The 19,270-nt window shown below is 44.0% G+C and overlaps 3 non-coding genes across 3 annotated transcripts; all 3 read left to right on the top strand.

Moving 5' to 3' along the window:
* Positions 1-1,921: 1,921 nt before the first annotated feature.
* TRNAE-UUC (transfer RNA glutamic acid (anticodon UUC)) lies at positions 1,922-1,993 on the top strand. The gene has a single exon. It is a non-coding gene; the product is annotated as a tRNA-Glu (tRNA).
* A 2,886-nt stretch (positions 1,994-4,879) lies between these two features.
* On the top strand, positions 4,880-4,951 carry TRNAE-UUC (transfer RNA glutamic acid (anticodon UUC)). The gene has a single exon. It is a non-coding gene; the product is annotated as a tRNA-Glu (tRNA).
* An 8,808-nt stretch (positions 4,952-13,759) lies between these two features.
* TRNAE-UUC (transfer RNA glutamic acid (anticodon UUC)) lies at positions 13,760-13,831 on the top strand. The gene has a single exon. It is a non-coding gene; the product is annotated as a tRNA-Glu (tRNA).
* Positions 13,832-19,270: the final 5,439 nt, after the last annotated feature.

A 19,270-nucleotide genomic window follows, 5' to 3' on the forward strand; every position in this document is an offset into this window, starting at 1 on the left:
TATCGTTAGGACCTGGAATGTTTGTAATAATACTTTTGTTTTAATTTATTGCAGGTCTTGAGCAGGAAACCATTTGTATCTCTGACATAACCCGTCTCTTCCTCTTTTCATTCCCCTCGTGGTTTCTGCGGTTTGGGGGCATCTATACATTATTCTATAGGCGTTGCTGGGGGCACGTGATGCTACACACAGGTGTTGTCTACGTCCTGTGTCTGTGTGGACACCTCTCTACTCTGGCTACACAACTGTAAGATGCACAGTGTGGACCTGACTCCACTTGGCCTTCACACCGGATAACTTACAAGGAGAGAGAAACTTATGGAAATGTACGGTGTGAAAGAACGACTTTACCAAAGAGTTAATGTATGAAATTGCCCTTTGCTTTTTTTTGTGAGTTGCAAATGGTAACCTTTGACTAAAGCAAGTACCCAAAAATAAACAGTTTTCAGCTGGACTCATATAACTTGCATTTGCAGTGGAAGATCTGCCTGGAGCAGTATATGAGTGTGAAAAGGTCTCTAGTTTTGTCTTGAAATACCAGAGACTTCGGCGCTCTCCACCAGTCTCCTTCGACATCACATCCTGATGCTGAACAGTATTAGCACATAAATGAATAAAAAACTGGCTGACGTGTACATGCACATATGTGCATATGTACCAATGTGCTATAGTCTGATGACATATATGTGCCAGTCTGTGGGGTCAAAGGGCAGTCAGAAGTTACTGGGCCACAGTTGTATCAATGAGGACTGTGTACTTCCGGTGCCCTGGGGCATTCGTACTCTGGTCCCTCAAACTAGGGTGGAAGCCCCCCTTTAGCACATGACTCTCAGAATAACAAGTCAGAGCAGACATTAGTGTAACTGGGTACTCACACTTGTGAAAGGCACAAGTGCAAGTAGTGAACTGCAACCTGACCTCACAGCATACACTTTAGACATCCTTTGTAAACACACACACATATTTTCAGTCTAACTTGTTTACATTTTACATCAATAAATATGGTAATATTTGTACTTGAAATGTTTAATTTGCCTACCTTTGGCGCATATTCCTAGTACCTTATATTTTAACTTTTCTCCATTCGGGTGTATACAATTGGTATAATGTCAGAAAGGGAGAAGACGACCGAGAATGCCTAAGAATGTGCGCTTACATGCTTTTAAGAACATATGTCTGGTGTTGTGACAAAACAGCAGTGACCACTTCAGCTCAGCACTTGCTTCTTCCTCTGCTGTCCCAAAATATTGTGGAATTACTAGTCTCTGCGCCTCTGACAAGGCTGCTGACATCCAATTGATGATTCGTAGCCTTGTGGGCTGTGAGTGCTTTGGCTGTGCTGCCCCCTGGCGGTCACTCTGTGAAGATGCAGGTACCTGGGAACAACCCAGACTACTTCTGAGCTGTTTCTTCTCTGTGTGAACCAATCCAGTGTCAGGACTGGAGTCGGTGCTGTTAGTAGATAGAGAAGGAGTATAACTCAAGCCCCAGGAGGGCAGCCTGGAGCCTGTGACAGGTGCAGGGGAGTGTCGTCAAGGAAGCAGTTGGAAGATAACTGGAGAGGGGTCTGTGGGGCCATCAGTCTGGTGAGGAAACCCAGGAGTGTCCTACGGGAGGGGCGTGGCTTTGTCTGTCTCAAGGGGAGGGGTTAGTAATAGTGAATGCAGGGACTGCTGCTGTACTCCGTGTCCTGGGCTCTGTGTATGTGTAGAAGCTCTAAGGTTGTAAATAATGAGACCTGACAGGTTGTGGCAGAAATGATGACTTCTGGTGATTCCTTCTTTTTTGTCAGAAGTGAGGTGTCTGTTACCCCAATTGATTGTGTACTACTGAGAAGAACAATATAACTCTCAGTGTACAGAATGCAGTGCGACCTTGGGAGACACCTCACATATACTGAGCTGTATGATGAGTTCACAGTTCCCATATGGTCTAGCGGTTAGGATTCCTGGTTTTCACCCAGGTGGCCCGGGTTCGACTCCCGGTATGGGAACTCCATTTATTTTTTCACTACTCAGACATTTTAAAGTTTCTCATTTTTTTTCTATAAACCTAAATGCACCTAAAGTCTTAATAAATGTCACTTGCTTTGTCTTCTGCTTCCATCTAATGCCGTCAGAGGTTTACACCAACCCCCAAATCTACTGCCCTCTATCCCCAGCCCTTGACCTGTACATTAATACTATGAAGGGTTATTCCTTGTTTTTCTTTTATTGCACAACAAAAAGTACAGATTATATAAAGAGACCGGGGCACAGAGAAGAAGGCAGCAATTGACTGTGGTCCCACCATGGGAAATTTGCATTTTATTACCTGCCCCGTCCATACTGTGGGTTCATCATTTGTTTTATGACATGATTTCCCTGCTGTGTTGTATCTAGTATAAGACTTGAGTACTTTATGTGTTTTATATCATCTGTGATATTGCAGCTGTTGTTTGCAGTGTCCACATTTTGCAACCAGTGTGCTTTGTACCCTCACTGCTGCTCTCTCAGAGAGGGTAGGCTGAACACTACCGGTAGTATCAGACACCAGAGATGCCTCCTGTACCTGGAATAAAACTCTGCTTCTTTGTAAGAAATACAGGGGTGAAGATCTGCTGCATTCACAGTGATCCACTGACTCTTTTACAAAGGTTCCCAGCCGTGCAAAGACTCTTGGTGGTTAGTTAAGGGGCCATGCTAAATGGAGATTTCGAAGCATCAGACAAGACGTTTTCTTTGTTTCTGCATCAGCAAAAGTATATTTCTGTTTTTATGTTATTACTTGTGAAATACACATTTTAGTTGTGCTGTTGGATTTGTCATGTTTGATTTACAGTGTGAACGAATTCAAGCGATAGACAGTAGGTGGCGACTGACACTGCTTCAGGACTCCTAGGGTTGAGGATCGTGGACGTTGGTTCCATCATGTAATGATTAGCACTCTGGACTCTGAATCCAGCAATCTGAGTTCCAATATCGTTAGGACCTGGAATGTTTGTAATAATACTTTTGTTTTAATTTATTGCAGGTCTTGAGCAGGAAACCATTTGTATCTCTGACATAACCCGTCTCTTCCTCTTTTCATTCCCCTCGTGGTTTCTGCGGTTTGGGGGCATCTATACATTATTCTATAGGCGTTGCTGGGGGCACGTGATGCTACACACAGGTGTTGTCTACGTCCTGTGTCTGTGTGGACACCTCTCTACTCTGGCTACACAACTGTAAGATGCACAGTGTGGACCTGACTCCACTTGGCCTTCACACCGGATAACTTACAAGGAGAGAGAAACTTATGGAAATGTACGGTGTGAAAGAACGACTTTACCAAAGAGTTAATGTATGAAATTGCCCTTTGCTTTTTTTTGTGAGTTGCAAATGGTAACCTTTGACTAAAGCAAGTACCCAAAAATAAACAGTTTTCAGCTGGACTCATATAACTTGCATTTGCAGTGGAAGATCTGCCTGGAGCAGTATATGAGTGTGAAAAGCTCTCTAGTTTTGTCTTGAAATACCAGAGACTTCGGCGCTCTCCACCAGTCTCCTTCGACATCACATCCTGATGCTGAACAGTATTAGCACATAAATGAATAAAAAACTGGCTGACGTGTACATGCACATATGTGCATATGTACCAATGTGCTATAGTCTGATGACATATATGTGCCAGTCTGTGGGGTCAAAGGGCAGTCAGAAGTTACTGGGCCACAGTTGTATCAATGAGGACTGTGTACTTCCGGTGCCCTGGGGCATTCGTACTCTGGTCCCTCAAACTAGGGTGGAAGCCCCCCTTTAGCACATGACTCTCAGAATAACAAGTCAGAGCAGACATTAGTGTAACTGGGTACTCACACTTGTGAAAGGCACAAGTGCAAGTAGTGAACTGCAACCTGACCTCACAGCATACACTTTAGACATCCTTTGTAAACACACACACATATTTTCAGTCTAACTTGTTTACATTTTACATCAATAAATATGGTAATATTTGTACTTGAAATGTTTAATTTGCCTACCTTTGGCGCATATTCCTAGTACCTTATATTTTAACTTTTCTCCATTCGGGTGTATACAATTGGTATAATGTCAGAAAGGGAGAAGACGACCGAGAATGCCTAAGAATGTGCGCTTACATGCTTTTAAGAACATATGTCTGGTGTTGTGACAAAACAGCAGTGACCACTTCAGCTCAGCACTTGCTTCTTCCTCTGCTGTCCCAAAATATTGTGGAATTACTAGTCTCTGCGCCTCTGACAAGGCTGCTGACATCCAATTGATGATTCGTAGCCTTGTGGGCTGTGAGTGCTTTGGCTGTGCTGCCCCCTGGCGGTCACTCTGTGAAGATGCAGGTACCTGGGAACAACCCAGACTACTTCTGAGCTGTTTCTTCTCTGTGTGAACCAATCCAGTGTCAGGACTGGAGTCGGTGCTGTTAGTAGATAGAGAAGGAGTATAACTCGAGCCCCAGGAGGGCAGCCTGGAGCCTGTGACAGGTGCAGGGGAGTGTCGTCAAGGAAGCAGTTGGAAGATAACTGGAGAGGGGTCTGTGGGGCCATCAGTCTGGTGAGGAAACCCAGGAGTGTCCTACGGGAGGGGCGTGGCTTTGTCTGTCTCAAGGGGAGGGGTTAGTAATAGTGAATGCAGGGACTGCTGCTGTACTCCGTGTCCTGGGCTCTGTGTATGTGTAGAAGCTCTAAGGTTGTAAATAATGAGACCTGACAGGTTGTGGCAGAAATGATGACTTCTGGTGATTCCTTCTTTTTTGTCAGAAGTGAGGTGTCTGTTACCCCAATTGATTGTGTACTACTGAGAAGAACAATATAACTCTCAGTGTACAGAATGCAGTGCGACCTTGGGAGACACCTCACATATACTGAGCTGTATGATGAGTTCACAGTTCCCATATGGTCTAGCGGTTAGGATTCCTGGTTTTCACCCAGGTGGCCCGGGTTTGACTCCTGGTATGGAAACTCCATTTATTTTTTCACTACTCAGACATTTTAAAGTTTCTCATTTTTTTTCTATAAACCTAAATGCACCTAAAGTCTTAATAAATGTCACTTGCTTTGTCTTCTGCTTCCATCTAATGCCGTCAGAGGTTTACACCAACCCCCAAATCTACTGCCCTCTATCCCCAGCCCTTGACCTGTACATTAATACTATGAAGGGTTATTCCTTGTTTTTCTTTTATTGCACAACAAAAAGTACAGATTATATAAAGAGACCGGGGCACAGAGAAGAAGGCAGCAATTGACTGTGGTCCCACCATGGGAAATTTGCATTTTATTACCTGCCCCGTCCATACTGTGGGTTCATCATTTGTTTTATGACATGATTTCCCTGCTGTGTTGTATCTAGTATAAGACTTGAGTACTTTATGTGTTTTATATCATCTGTGATATTGCAGCTGTTGTTTGCAGTGTCCACATTTTGCAACCAGTGTGCTTTGTACCCTCACTGCTGCTCTCTCAGAGAGGGTAGGCTGAACACTACCGGTAGTATCAGACACCAGAGATGCCTCCTGTACCTGGAATAAAACTCTGCTTCTTTGTAAGAAATACAGGGGTGAAGATCTGCTGCATTCACAGTGATCCACTGACTCTTTTACAAAGGTTCCCAGCCGTGCAAAGACTCTTGGTGGTTAGTTAAGGGGCCATGCTAAATGGAGATTTCGAAGCATCAGACAAGACGTTTTCTTTGTTTCTGCATCAGCAAAAGTATATTTCTGTTTTTATGTTATTACTTGTGAAATACACATTTTAGTTGTGCTGTTGGATTTGTCATGTTTGATTTACAGTGTGAACGAATTCAAGCGATAGACAGTAGGTGGCGACTGACACTGCTTCAGGACTCCTAGGGTTGAGGATCGTGGACGTTGGTTCCATCATGTAATGATTAGCACTCTGGACTCTGAATCCAGCAATCTGAGTTCCAATATCGTTAGGACCTGGAATGTTTGTAATAATACTTTTGTTTTAATTTATTGCAGGTCTTGAGCAGGAAACCATTTGTATCTCTGACATAACCCGTCTCTTCCTCTTTTCATTCCCCTCGTGGTTTCTGCGGTTTGGGGGCATCTATACATTATTCTATAGGCGTTGCTGGGGGCACGTGATGCTACACACAGGTGTTGTCTACGTCCTGTGTCTGTGTGGACACCTCTCTACTCTGGCTACACAACTGTAAGATGCACAGTGTGGACCTGACTCCACTTGGCCTTCACACCGGATAACTTACAAGGAGAGAGAAACTTATGGAAATGTACGGTGTGAAAGAACGACTTTACCAAAGAGTTAATGTATGAAATTGCCCTTTGCTTTTTTTTGTGAGTTGCAAATGGTAACCTTTGACTAAAGCAAGTACCCAAAAATAAACAGTTTTCAGCTGGACTCATATAACTTGCATTTGCAGTGGAAGATCTGCCTGGAGCAGTATATGAGTGTGAAAAGGTCTCTAGTTTTGTCTTGAAATACCAGAGACTTCGGCGCTCTCCACCAGTCTCCTTCGACATCACATCCTGATGCTGAACAGTATTAGCACATAAATGAATAAAAAACTGGCTGACGTGTACATGCACATATGTGCATATGTACCAATGTGCTATAGTCTGATGACATATATGTGCCAGTCTGTGGGGTCAAAGGGCAGTCAGAAGTTACTGGGCCACAGTTGTATCAATGAGGACTGTGTACTTCCGGTGCCCTGGGGCATTCGTACTCTGGTCCCTCAAACTAGGGTGGAAGCCCCCCTTTAGCACATGACTCTCAGAATAACAAGTCAGAGCAGACATTAGTGTAACTGGGTACTCACACTTGTGAAAGGCACAAGTGCAAGTAGTGAACTGCAACCTGACCTCACAGCATACACTTTAGACATCCTTTGTAAACACACACACATATTTTCAGTCTAACTTGTTTACGTTTTACATCAATAAATATGGTAATATTTGTACTTGAAATGTTTAATTTGCCTACCTTTGGCGCATATTCCTAGTACCTTATATTTTAACTTTTCTCCATTCGGGTGTATACAATTGGTATAATGTCAGAAAGGGAGAAGACGACCGAGAATGCCTAAGAATGTGCGCTTACATGCTTTTAAGAACATATGTCTGGTGTTGTGACAAAACAGCAGTGACCACTTCAGCTCAGCACTTGCTTCTTCCTCTGCTGTCCCAAAATATTGTGGAATTACTAGTCTCTGAGCCTCTGACAAGGCTGCTGACATCCGATTGATGATTTGTAGCCTTGTGGGCTGTGAGTGCTTTGGCTGTGCTGCCCCCTGGCAGTCACTCTGTGAAGATGCAGGTACCTGGGAACAACACAGACTACTTCTGAGCTGTTTCTTCTCTGTGTGAACCAATCCAGTGTCAGGACTGGAGTCGGTGCTGTTAGTAGATAGAGAAGGAGTATAACTCGAGCCCCAGGAGGGCAGCCTAGAGCCTGTGACAGGTGCAGGGGAGTGTCGTCAAGGAAGCAGTTGGAAGATAACTGGAGAGGGGTCTGTGGGGCCATCAGTCTGGTGAGGAAACCCAGGAGTGTCCTACGGGAGGGGCGTGGCTTTGTCTGTCTCAAGGGGAGGGGTTAGTAATAGTGAATGCAGGGACTGCTGCTGTACTCCGTGTCCTGGGCTCTGTGTATGTGTAGAAGCTCTAAGGTTGTAAATAATGAGACCTGATAGGTTGTGGCAGAAATGATGACTTCTGGTGATTCCTTCTCTTTTGTCAGAAGTGAGGTGTCTGTTACCCCAATTGATTGTGTACTACTGAGAAGAACAATATATCTCTCAGTGTACGGAATGCAGTGTGACCTTGGGAGACACCTCACATACACTAAGCTGTTCAAAAAGTTCACAGTTCCCATATGGTCTAGCGGTTAGGATTCCTGGTTTTCACCCAGGCTCCCCGGGTTCGACTCATGGTATGGGAAATCCATTTTTTTTTTTTTCACTACTCAGACATTTTGATCTTTCTCAGTTTTTTTCGATAAACCTAAATGCACCTAAAGTCTTAATAAATGTCACTTGCTTTGTCTTCTGCTTCCATCTAATGCCGTCAGAGGTTTACACCGACCCCCAAATCTACTGCCCTCTCTCCCCAGCCCTTGACCTGTACATTAATACTATGAAGGGTTATTCTTTGTTTTTCTTTTATTGCACAACAAAAAGTACAGATTATATAAAGAGACCGGGGCACAGAGAAGAAGGCAGCAATTGACTGTGGTCCCACCATGGGAAATTCGCATTTTATTACCTGCCCCGTCCATACTGTGGGTTCATCATTTGTTTTATGACATGATTCCCCTGCTGTGTTGTTTCTAGTATAAGACTTGAGTACTTTATGTGTTTTATATCATCTGTGATATTGCAGCTGTTGTTTGCAGTGTCCACATTTTGCAACCAGTGTGCTTTGTACCCTCACTGCTGCTCTCTCAGAGAGGGTAGGCTGAACACTACCGGTAGTATCAGACACCAGAGATGCCTCCTGTACCTGGAATAAAACTCTGCTTCTTTGTAAGAAATACAGGGGTGAAGATCTGCTGCATTCACAGTGACCCACTGACCCTTTTACAAAGGTTCCCAGCCGTGCAAAGACTCTTGGTGGTTAGTTAAGGGGCCATGCTAATTGGAGATTTCGAAGCATCAGACGAGACGTTTTCTTTGTTTCTGCATCAGCAAAAGTATATTTCTGTTTTTATGTTATTACTTGTGAAATACACATTTTAGTTGTGCTGTTGGATTTGTCATGTTTGATTTACAGTGTGAACGAATTCAAGCGATAGACAGTAGGTGGCGACTGACACTGCTTCAGGACTCCTAGGGTTGAGGATCGTGGACGTTGGTTCCATCGTGTAATGATTAGCACTCTGGACTCTGAATCCAGCAATCTGAGTTCCAATATCGGTAGGACCTGGAATGTTTGTAATAATACTTTTGTTTTAATTTATTGCAGGTCTTGAGCAGGAAACCATTTGTATCTCTGACATAACCCGTCTCTTCCTCTTTTCATTCTCCTCGTGGTTTCTGCGGTTTGGGGGCATCTATACATTATTCTATAAGCGTTGCTGGGGACACTTGATGCTACACACAGGTGTTGTCTACGTCCTGTGTCTGTGTGGACACCTCTCTACTCTGGCTACACAACTGTAAGATGCACAGTGTGGACCTGACTCCACTTGGCCTTCACACCGGATAACTTACAAGGAGAGAGAAACTTACGGAAATGTACGGTGTGAAAGAACGACTTTACCAAAGTGTTAATGTATGAAATTGCCCTTTGCTTTTTTTTTGTGAGTTGCAAATGGTAACCTTTGACTAAAGCAAGTACCCAAAAATAAACAGTTTTCAGCTGGACTCATATAACTTGCATTTGCAGTGGAAGATCTGCCTGGAGCAGTATATGAGTGTGAAAAGGTCTCTAGTTTTGTCTTGAAATACCAGAGACTTCGGCGCTCTCCACCAGTCTCCTTCGACATCACATCCTGATGCTGAACAGTATTAGCACATAAATGAATAAAAAACTGGCTGACGTGTACATGCACATGTGTGCATATGTACCACGGTGCTATAGTCTGATGACATATATGTGCCAGTCTGTGGGGTCAAAGGGCAGTCAGAAGTTACTGGGCCACAGTTGTATCAATGAGGACTGTGTACTTCCTGTGCCCTGGGGCATTCGTACTCTGGTCCCTCAAACTAGGGTGGAAGCCCCCCTTTAGCACATGACTCTCAGAATAACAAGTCAGAGCAGACATTAGTGTAACTGGGTACTCACACTTGTGAAAGGCACAAGTGCAAGTAGTGAACTGCAACCTGACCTCACAGCATACACTTTAGACATCCTTTGTAAACACACACACATATTTTCAGTCTAACTTGTTTACATTTTACATCAATAAATATGGTAATATTTGTACTTGAAATGTTTAATTTGCCTACCTTTGGCGCATATTCCTAGTACCTTATATTTTAACTTTTCTCCATTCGGGTGTATTCAATTGGTATAATGTCAGAAAGGGAGAAGACGACCGAGAATGCCTAAGAATGTGCGCTTACATGCTTTTAAGAACATATGTCTGGTGTTGTGACAAAACAGCAGTGACCACTTCAGCTCAGCACTTGCTTCTTCCTCTGCTGTCCCAAAATATTGTGGAATTACTAGTCTCTGCGCCTCTGACAAGGTTGCTGACATCCAATTGATGATTCGTAGCCTTGTGGGCTGTGAGTGCTTTGGCTGTGCTGCCCCCTGGCGGTCACTCTGTGAAGATGCAGGTACCTGGGAACAACCCAGACTACTTCTGAGCTGTTTCTTCTCTGTGTGAACCAATCCAGTGTCAGGACTGGAGTCGGTGCTGTTAGTAGATAGAGAAGGAGTATAACTCGAGCCCCAGGAGGGCAGTCTGGAGCCTGTGACAGGTGCAGGGGAGTGTCGTCAAGGAAGCAGCTGGAAGATAACTGGAGAGGGGTTTGTGGGGCCATCAGTCTGGTGAGGAAACCCAGGAGTGTCCTACGGGAGGGGCGTGGCTTTGACTGGCTCAAGGGGAGGGGTTAGTAATAGTGAATGCAGGGACTGCTGCTGTCCTCCGTGTCCTGGGCTCTGTGTATGTGTAGAAGTTCTAAGGTTGTAAATAATGAGACCTGACAGGTTGTGGCAGAAATGATGACTTCTGGTCATTCCTTCTCTTTTGTCAGAAGTGAGGTGTCTGTTACCCCAATTGATTGTGTACTACTGAGAAGAACAATATAACTCTCAGTGTACGGAATGCAGTGTGACCTTGGGAGACACCTCACATATACTGAGCTGTATGATGAGCTCACAGTTCCTATATGCTCTAGCGGTTAGGATTCCTGGTTTTCACCCAGGTGGCCCGGTTTTGACTCCCGGTATGGGAACTCCATTTATTTTTTTTCACTACTCAGACATTTTAATCTTTCTCAGTTTTTTTCTATAAACCTAAATGCACCTAAAGTCTTAATAAATGTCACTTGCTTTGTCTTCTGCTTCCATCTAATGCCGTCAGAGGTTTACACCAACCCCCAAATCTACTGCCCTCTCTCCCCAGCCCTTGACCTGTACATTAATACTATGAATGGTTATTCCTTGTTTTTCTTTTATTGCACAACAAAAAGTACAGATTATATAAAGAGACCGGGGCACAGAGAAGAAGGCAGCAATTGACTGTGGTCCCACCATGGGAAATTTGCATTTTATTACCTGCCCCGTCCATACTGTGGGTTCATCATTTGTTTTATGACATGATTTCCCTGCTGTGTTGTATCTAGTATAAGACTTGAGTACTTTATGTGTTTTATATCATCTGTGATATTGCAGCTGTTGTTTGCAGTGTCCACATTTTGCAACCAGTGTGCTTTGTACCCTCACTGCTGCTCTCTCAGAGAGGGTAGGCTGAACACTACCGGTAGTATCAGACACCAGAGATGCCTCCTGTACCTGGAATAAAACTCTGCTTCTTTGTAAGAAATACAGGGGTGAAGATCTGCTGCATTCACAGTGACCCACTGACTCTTTTACAAAGGTTCCCAGCCGTGCAAAGACTCTTGGTGGTTAGTTAAGGGGCCATGCTAAATGGAGATTTCGAAGCATCAGACAAGACGTTTTCTTTGTTTCTGCATCAGCAAAAGTATATTTCTGTTTTTATGTTATTACTTGTGAAATACACATTTTAGTTGTGCTGTTGGATTTGTCATGTTTGATTTACAGTGTGAACGAATTCAAGCGATAGACAGTAGGTGGCGACTGACACTGCTTCAGGACTCCTAGGGTTGAGGATCGTGGACGTTGGTTCCATCATGTAATGATTAGCACTCTGGACTCTGAATCCAGCAATCTGAGTTCCAATATCGTTAGGACCTGGAATGTTTGTAATAATACTTTTGTTTTAATTTATTGCAGGTCTTGAGCAGGAAACCATTTGTATCTCTGACATAACCCGTCTCTTCCTCTTTTCATTCCCCTCGTGGTTTCTGCGGTTTGGGGGCATCTATACATTATTCTATAGGCGTTGCTGGGGGCACGTGATGCTACACACAGGTGTTGTCTACGTCCTGTGTCTGTGTGGACACCTCTCTACTCTGGCTACACAACTGTAAGATGCACAGTGTGGACCTGACTCCACTTGGCCTTCACACCGGATAACTTACAAGGAGAGAGAAACTTATGGAAATGTACGGTGTGAAAGAACGACTTTACCAAAGAGTTAATGTATGAAATTGCCCTTTGCTTTTTTTTGTGAGTTGCAAATGGTAACCTTTGACTAAAGCAAGTACCAAAAAAAAAACAGTTTTCAGCTGGACTCATATAACTTGCATTTACAGTGGAAGATCTGCCTGGAGCAGTATATGAGTGTGAAAAGGTCTCTAGTTTTGTCTTGAAATACCAGAGACTTCGGCGCTCTCCACCAGTCTCCTTCGACATCACATCCTGATGCTGAACAGTATTAGCACATAAATGAATAAAAAACTGGCTGACGTGTACATGCACATATGTGCATATGTACCACGGTGCTATAGTCTGATGACATATATGTGCCAGTCTGTGGGGTCAAAGGGCAGTCAGAAGTTACTGGGCCACAGTTGTATCAATGAGGACTGTGTACTTCCTGTGCCCTGGGGCATTCGTACTCTGGTCCCTCAAACTAGGGTGGAAGCCCCCCTTTAGCACATGACTCTCAGAATAACAAGTCAGAGCAGACATTAGTGTAACTGGGTACTCACACTTGTGAAAGGCACAAGTGCAAGTAGTGAACTGCAACCTGACCTCACAGCATACACTTTAGACATCCTTTGTAAACACACACACATATTTTCAGTCTAACTTGTTTACATTTTACATCAATAAATATGGTAATATTTGTACTTGAAATGTTTAATTTGCCTACCTTTGGCGCATATTCCTAGTACCTTATATTTTAACTTTTCTCCATTCGGGTGTATACAATTGGTATAATGTCAGAAAGGGAGAAGACGACCGAGAATGCCTAAGAATGTGCGCTTACATGCTTTTAAGAACATATGTCTGGTGTTGTGACAAAACAGCAGTGACCACTTCAGCTCAGCACTTGCTTCTTCCTCTGCTGTCCCAAAATATTGTGGAATTACTAGTCTCTGCGCCTCTGACAAGGCTGCTGACATCCAATTGATGATTCGTAGCCTTGTGGGCTGTGAGTGCTTTGGCTGTGCTGCCCCCTGGCGGTCACTCTGTGAAGATGCAGGTACCTGGGAACAACCCAGACTACTTCTGAGCTGTTTCTTCTCTGTGTGAACCAATCCAGTGTCAGGACTGGAGTCGGTGGTGTTAGTAGATAGAGAAGGAGTATAACTCGAGCCCCAGGAGGGCAGCATGGAGCCTGTGACAGGTGCAGGGGAGTGTCGTCAAGGAAGCAGTTGGAAGATAACTGGAGAGGGGTCTGTGGGGCCATCAGTCTGGTGAGGAAACCCAGGAGTGTCCTACGGGAGGGGCGTGGCTTTGTCTGTCTCAAGGGGAGGGGTTAGTAATAGTGAATGCAGGGACTGCTGCTGTACTCCGTGTCCTGGGCTCTGTGTATGTGTAGAAGCTCTAAGGTTGTAAATAATGAGACCTGACAGGTTGTGGCAGAAATGATGACTTCTGGTGATTCCTTCTCTTTTGTCAGAAGTGAGGTGTCTGTTACCCCAATTGATTGTGTACTACTGAGAAGAACAATATAACTCTCAGTGTACGGAATGCAGTGTGACCTTGGGAGACACCTCACATACACTAAGCTGTTCAAAAAGTTCACAGTTCCCATATGGTCTGGCGGTTAGGATTCCTGGTTTTCACCCAGGCGGCCCGGGTTCGACTCCTGGTATGGGAAATCCATTTTTTTTTTTCACTACTCAGACATTTTGTTCTTTCTCAGTTTTTTTCTATAAACCTAAATGCACCTAAAGTCTTAATAAATGTCACTTGCTTTGTCTTCTGCTTCCATCTAATGCCGTCAGAGGTTTACACCGACCCCCAAATCTACTGCCCTCTCTCCCCAGCCCTTGACCTGTACATTAATACTATGAAGGGTTATTCCTTGTTTTTCTTTTATTGCACAACAAAAAGTACAGATTATATAAAGAGACCGGGGCACAGAGAAGAAGGCAGCAATTGACTGTGGTCCCACCATGGGAAATTCGCATTTTATTACCTGCCCCGTCCATACTGTGGGTTCATCATTTGTTTTATGACATGATTCCCCTGCTGTGTTGTTTCTAGTATAAGACTTGAGTACTTTCTGTGTTTTATATCATCTGTGATATTGCAGCTGTTGTTTGCAGTGTCCACATTTTGCAAGCAGTGTGCTTTGTACCCTCACTGCTGCTCTCTCAGAGAGGGTAGGCTGAACACTACCGGTAGTATCAGACACCAGAGATGCCTCCTGTACCTGGAATAAAACTCTGCTTCTTTGTAAGAAATACAGGGGTGAAGATCTGCTGCATTCACAGTGACCCACTGACCCTTTTACAAAGGTTCCCAGCCGTGCAAAGACTCTTGGTGGTTAGTTAAGGGGCCATGCTAAATGGAGATTTCGAAGCATCAGACAAGACGTTTTCTTTGTTTCTGCATCAGCAAAAGTATATTTCTGTTTTTATGTTATTACTTGTGAAATACACATTTAAGTTGTGCTGTTGGATTTGTCATGTTTGATTTACAGTGTGAACGAATTCAAGCGATAGACAGTAGGTGGCGACTGACACTGCTTCAGGACTCCTAGGGTTGAGGATCGTGGACGTTGGTTCCATCGTGTAATGATTAGCACTCTGGACTCTGAATCCAGCAATCTGAGTTCCAATATCGGTAGGACCTGGAATGTTTGTAATAATACTTTTGTTTTAATTTATTGCAGGTCTTGAGCAGGAAACCATTTGTATCTCTGACATAACACGTCTCTTCCTCTTTTCATTCCCCTTGTGGTTTCTGCGGTTTGGGGGCATCTATACATTATTCTATAGGCGTTGCTGGGGACACTTGATGCTACACACAGGTGTTGTCTACGTCCTGTGTCTGTGTGGACACCTCTCTACTCTGGCTACACAACTGTAAGATGCACAGTGTGGACCTGACTCCACTTGGCCTTCACACCGGATAACTTACAAGGAGAGAGAAACTTACGGAAATGTACGGTGTGAAAGAACGACTTTACCAAAGTGTTAATGTATGAAATTGCCCTTTGCTATTTTTTGTGAGTTGCAAATGGTAACCTTTGACTAAAGCAAGTACCCAAAAATAAACAGTTTTCAGCTGGACTCATATAACTTGCATTTGCAGTGTAAGATCTGCCTGGAGCAGTATATGAGTGTGAAAAGGTCTCTAGTTTTGTCTTGAAATACCAGAGACTTCGGCGCTCTCCACCAGTCTCCTTCGACATCACATCCTGATGCTGAACAGTATTAACACATAAATGAATAAAAAACTGGCTGACGTGTACATGCACATGTGTGCATATGTACCACGGTGCTATAGTCTGATGACATATATGTGCCAGTCTGTGGGGTCAAAGGGCAGTCAGAAGTTACTGGGCCACAGTTGTATCAATGAGGACTGTGTACTTCCTGTGCCCTGGGGCATTCGTACTCTGGTCCCTCAAACTAGGGTGGAAGCCCCCCTTTAGCTCATGACTCTCAGAATAACAAGTCATAGCAGACATTAGTGTAACTGGGTACTCACACTTGTGAAAGGCACAAGTGCAAGTAGTGAACTGCAACCTGACCTCACAGCATACACTTTAGACATCCTTTGTAAACACACACACATATTTTCAGTCTAACTTGTTTACATTTTACATCAATAAATATGGTAATATTTGTACTTGAAATGTTTAATTTGCCTACCTTTGGCGCATATTCCTAGTACCTTATATTTTAACTTTTCTCCATTCGGGTGTATTCAATTGGTATAATGTCAGAATGGGAGAAGACGACCGAGAATGCCTAAGAATGTGCGCTTACATGCTTTTAAGAACATATGTCTGGTGTTGTGACAAAACAGCAGTGACCACTTCAGCTCAGCACTTGCTTCTTCCTCTGCTGTCCCAAAATATTGTGGAATTACTAGTCTCTGCGCCTCTGACAAGGTTGCTGACATCCAATTGATGATTCGTAGCCTTGTGGGCTGTGAGTGCTTTGGCTGTGCTGCCCCCTGGCGGTCACTCTGTGAAGATGCAGGTACCTGGGAACAACCCAGACTACTTCTGAGCTGTTTCTTCTCTGTGTGAACCAATCCAGTGTCAGGACTGGAGTCGGTGCTGTTAGTAGATAGAGAAGGAGTATAACTCGAGCCCCAGGAGGGCAGCCTAGAGCCTGTGACAGGTGCAGGGGAGTGTCGTCAAGGAAGCAGTTGGAAGATAACTGGAGAGGGGTCTGTGGGGCCATCAGTCTGGTGAGGAAACCCAGGAGTGTCCTACGGGAGGGGCGTGGCTTTGTCTGTCTCAAGGGGAGGGGTTAGTAATAGTGAATGCAGGGACTGCTTCTGTCCTCCGTGTCCTGGGCTCTGAATATGTGTAGAAGTTCTAAGGTTGTAAATAATGAGACCTGACAGGTTGTGGCAGAAATGATGACTTCTGGTCATTCCTTCTCTTTTGTCAGAAGTGAGGTGTCTGTTACCCCCAATTGATTGTGTACTACTGAGAAGAACAATATAACTCTCAGTGTACGGAATGCAGTGTGACCTTGGGAGACACCTCACATATACTGAGCTGTATGATGAGTTCACAGTTCCTATATCCTCTAGCGGTTAGGATTCCTGGTTTTCACCCAGGTGGCCCGGGTTTGACTCCCGGTATGGGAACTCCATTTATTTTTTTTCACTACTCAGACATTTTAATCTTTCTCAGTTTTTTTCTATAAACCTAAATGCACCTAAAGTCTTAATAAATGTCACTTGCTTTGTCTTCTGCTTCCATCTAATGCCGTCAGAGGTTTACACCAACCCCCAAATCTACTGCCCTCTCTCCCCAGCCCTTGACCTGTACATTAATACTATGAAGGTTTATTCCTTGTTTTTCTTTTATTGCACAACAAAAAGTACAGATTATATAAAGAGACCGGGGCACAGAGAAAAAGGCAGCAATTGACTGTGGTCCCACCATGGGAAATTTGCATTTTATTACCTGCCCCGTCCATACTGTGGGTTCATCATTTGTTTTATGACATGATTTCCCTGCTGTGTTGTATCTAGTATAAGACTTGAGTACTTTATGTGTTTTATATCATCTGTGATATTGCAGCTGTTGTTTGCAGTGTCCACATTTTGCAACCAGTGTGCTTTGTACCCTCACTGCTGCTCTCTCAGAGAGGGTAGGCTGAACACTACCGGTAGTATCAGACACCAGAGATGCCTCCTGTACCTGGAATAAAACTCTGCTTCTTTGTAAGAAATACAGGGGTGAAGATCTGCTGCATTCACAGTGACCCACTGACTCTTTTACAAAGGTTCCCAGCCGTGCAAAGACTCTTGGTGGTTAGTTAAGGGGCCATGCTAAATGGAGATTTCGAAGCATCAGACAAGACGTTTTCTTTGTTTCTGCATCAGCAAAAGTATATTTCTGTTTTTATGTTATTACTTGTGAAATACACATTTTAGTTGTGCTGTTGGATTTGTCATGTTTGATTTACAGTGTGAACGAATTCAAGCGATAGACAGTAGGTGGCGACTGACACTGCTTCAGGACTCCTAGGGTTGAGGATCGTGGACGTTGGTTCCATCATGTAATGATTAGCACTCTGGACTCTGAATCCAGCAATCTGAGTTCCAATATCGTTAGGACCTGGAATGTTTGTAATAATACTTTTGTTTTAATTTATTGCAGGTCTTGAGCAGGAAACCATTTGTATCTCTGACATAACCCGTCTCTTGCTCTTTTCATTCCCCTCGTGGTTTCTGCGGTTTGGGGGCATCAATACATTATTCTATAGGCGTTGCTGGGGGCACGTGATGGTACACACAGGTGTTGTCTACGTCCTGTGTCTGTGTGGACACCTCTCTACTCTGGCTACACAACTGTAAGATGCACAGTGTGGACCTGACTCCACTTGGCCTTCACACCGGATAACTTACAAGGAGAGAGAAACTTATGGAAATGTACGGTGTGAAAGAACGACTTTACCAAAGAGTTAATGTATGAAATTGCCCTTTGCTTTTTTTTGTGAGTTGCAAATGGTAACCTTTGACTAAAGCAAGTACCCAAAAATAAACAGTTTTCAGCTGGACTCATATAACTTGCATTTGCAGTGGAAGATCTGCCTGGAGCAGTATATGAGTGTGAAAAGGTCTCTAGTTTTGTCTTGAAATACCAGTGACTTCGGCGCTCTCCACCAGTCTCCTTCGACATCACATCCTGATGCTGAACAGTATTAGCACATAAATGAATAAAAAACTGGCTGACGTGTACATGCACATATGTGCATATGTACCACGGTGCTATAGTCTGATGACATATATGTGCCAGTCTGTGGGGTCAAAGGGCAGTCAGAAGTTACTGGGCCACAGTTGTATCAATGAGGACTGTGTACTTCCTGTGCCCTGGGGCATTCGTACTCTGGTCCCTCAAACTAGGGTGGAAGCCCCCCTTTAGCACATGACTCTCAGAATAACAAGTCAGAGCAGACATTAGTGTAACTGGGTACTCACACTTGTGAAAGGCACAAGTGCAAGTAGTGAACTGCAACCTGACCTCACAGCATACACTTTAGACATCCTTTGTAAACACACACACATATTTTCAGTCTAACTTGTTTACATTTTACATCAATAAATATGGTAATATTTGTACTTGAAATGTTTAATTTGCCTACCTTTGGCGCATATTCCTAGTACCTTATATTTTAACTTTTCTCCATTCGGGTGTATACAATTGGTATAATGTCAGAAAGGGAGAAGACGACCGAGAATGCCTAAGAATGTGCGCTTACATGCTTTTAAGAACATATGTCTGGTGTTGTGACAAAACAGCAGTGACCACTTCAGCTCAGCACTTGCTTCTTCCTCTGCTGTCCCAAAATATTGTGGAATTACTAGTCTCTGCGCCTCTGACAAGGCTGCTGACATCCAATTGATGATTCGTAGCCTTGTGGGCTGTGAGTGCTTTGGCTGTGCTGCCCCCTGGCGGTCACTCTGTGAAGATGCAGGTACCTGGGAACAACCCAGACTACTTCTGAGCTGTTTCTTCTCTGTGTGAACCAATCCAGTGTCAGGACTGGAGTCGGTGCTGTTAGTAGATAGAGAAGGAGTATAACTCGAGCCCCAGGAGGGCAGCCTGGAGCCTGTG

This window comes from Pleurodeles waltl, unplaced genomic scaffold, assembly GCF_031143425.1.
Source record: "Pleurodeles waltl isolate 20211129_DDA unplaced genomic scaffold, aPleWal1.hap1.20221129 scaffold_39, whole genome shotgun sequence".
Lineage (NCBI taxonomy): Eukaryota > Metazoa > Chordata > Amphibia > Caudata > Salamandridae > Pleurodeles > Pleurodeles waltl.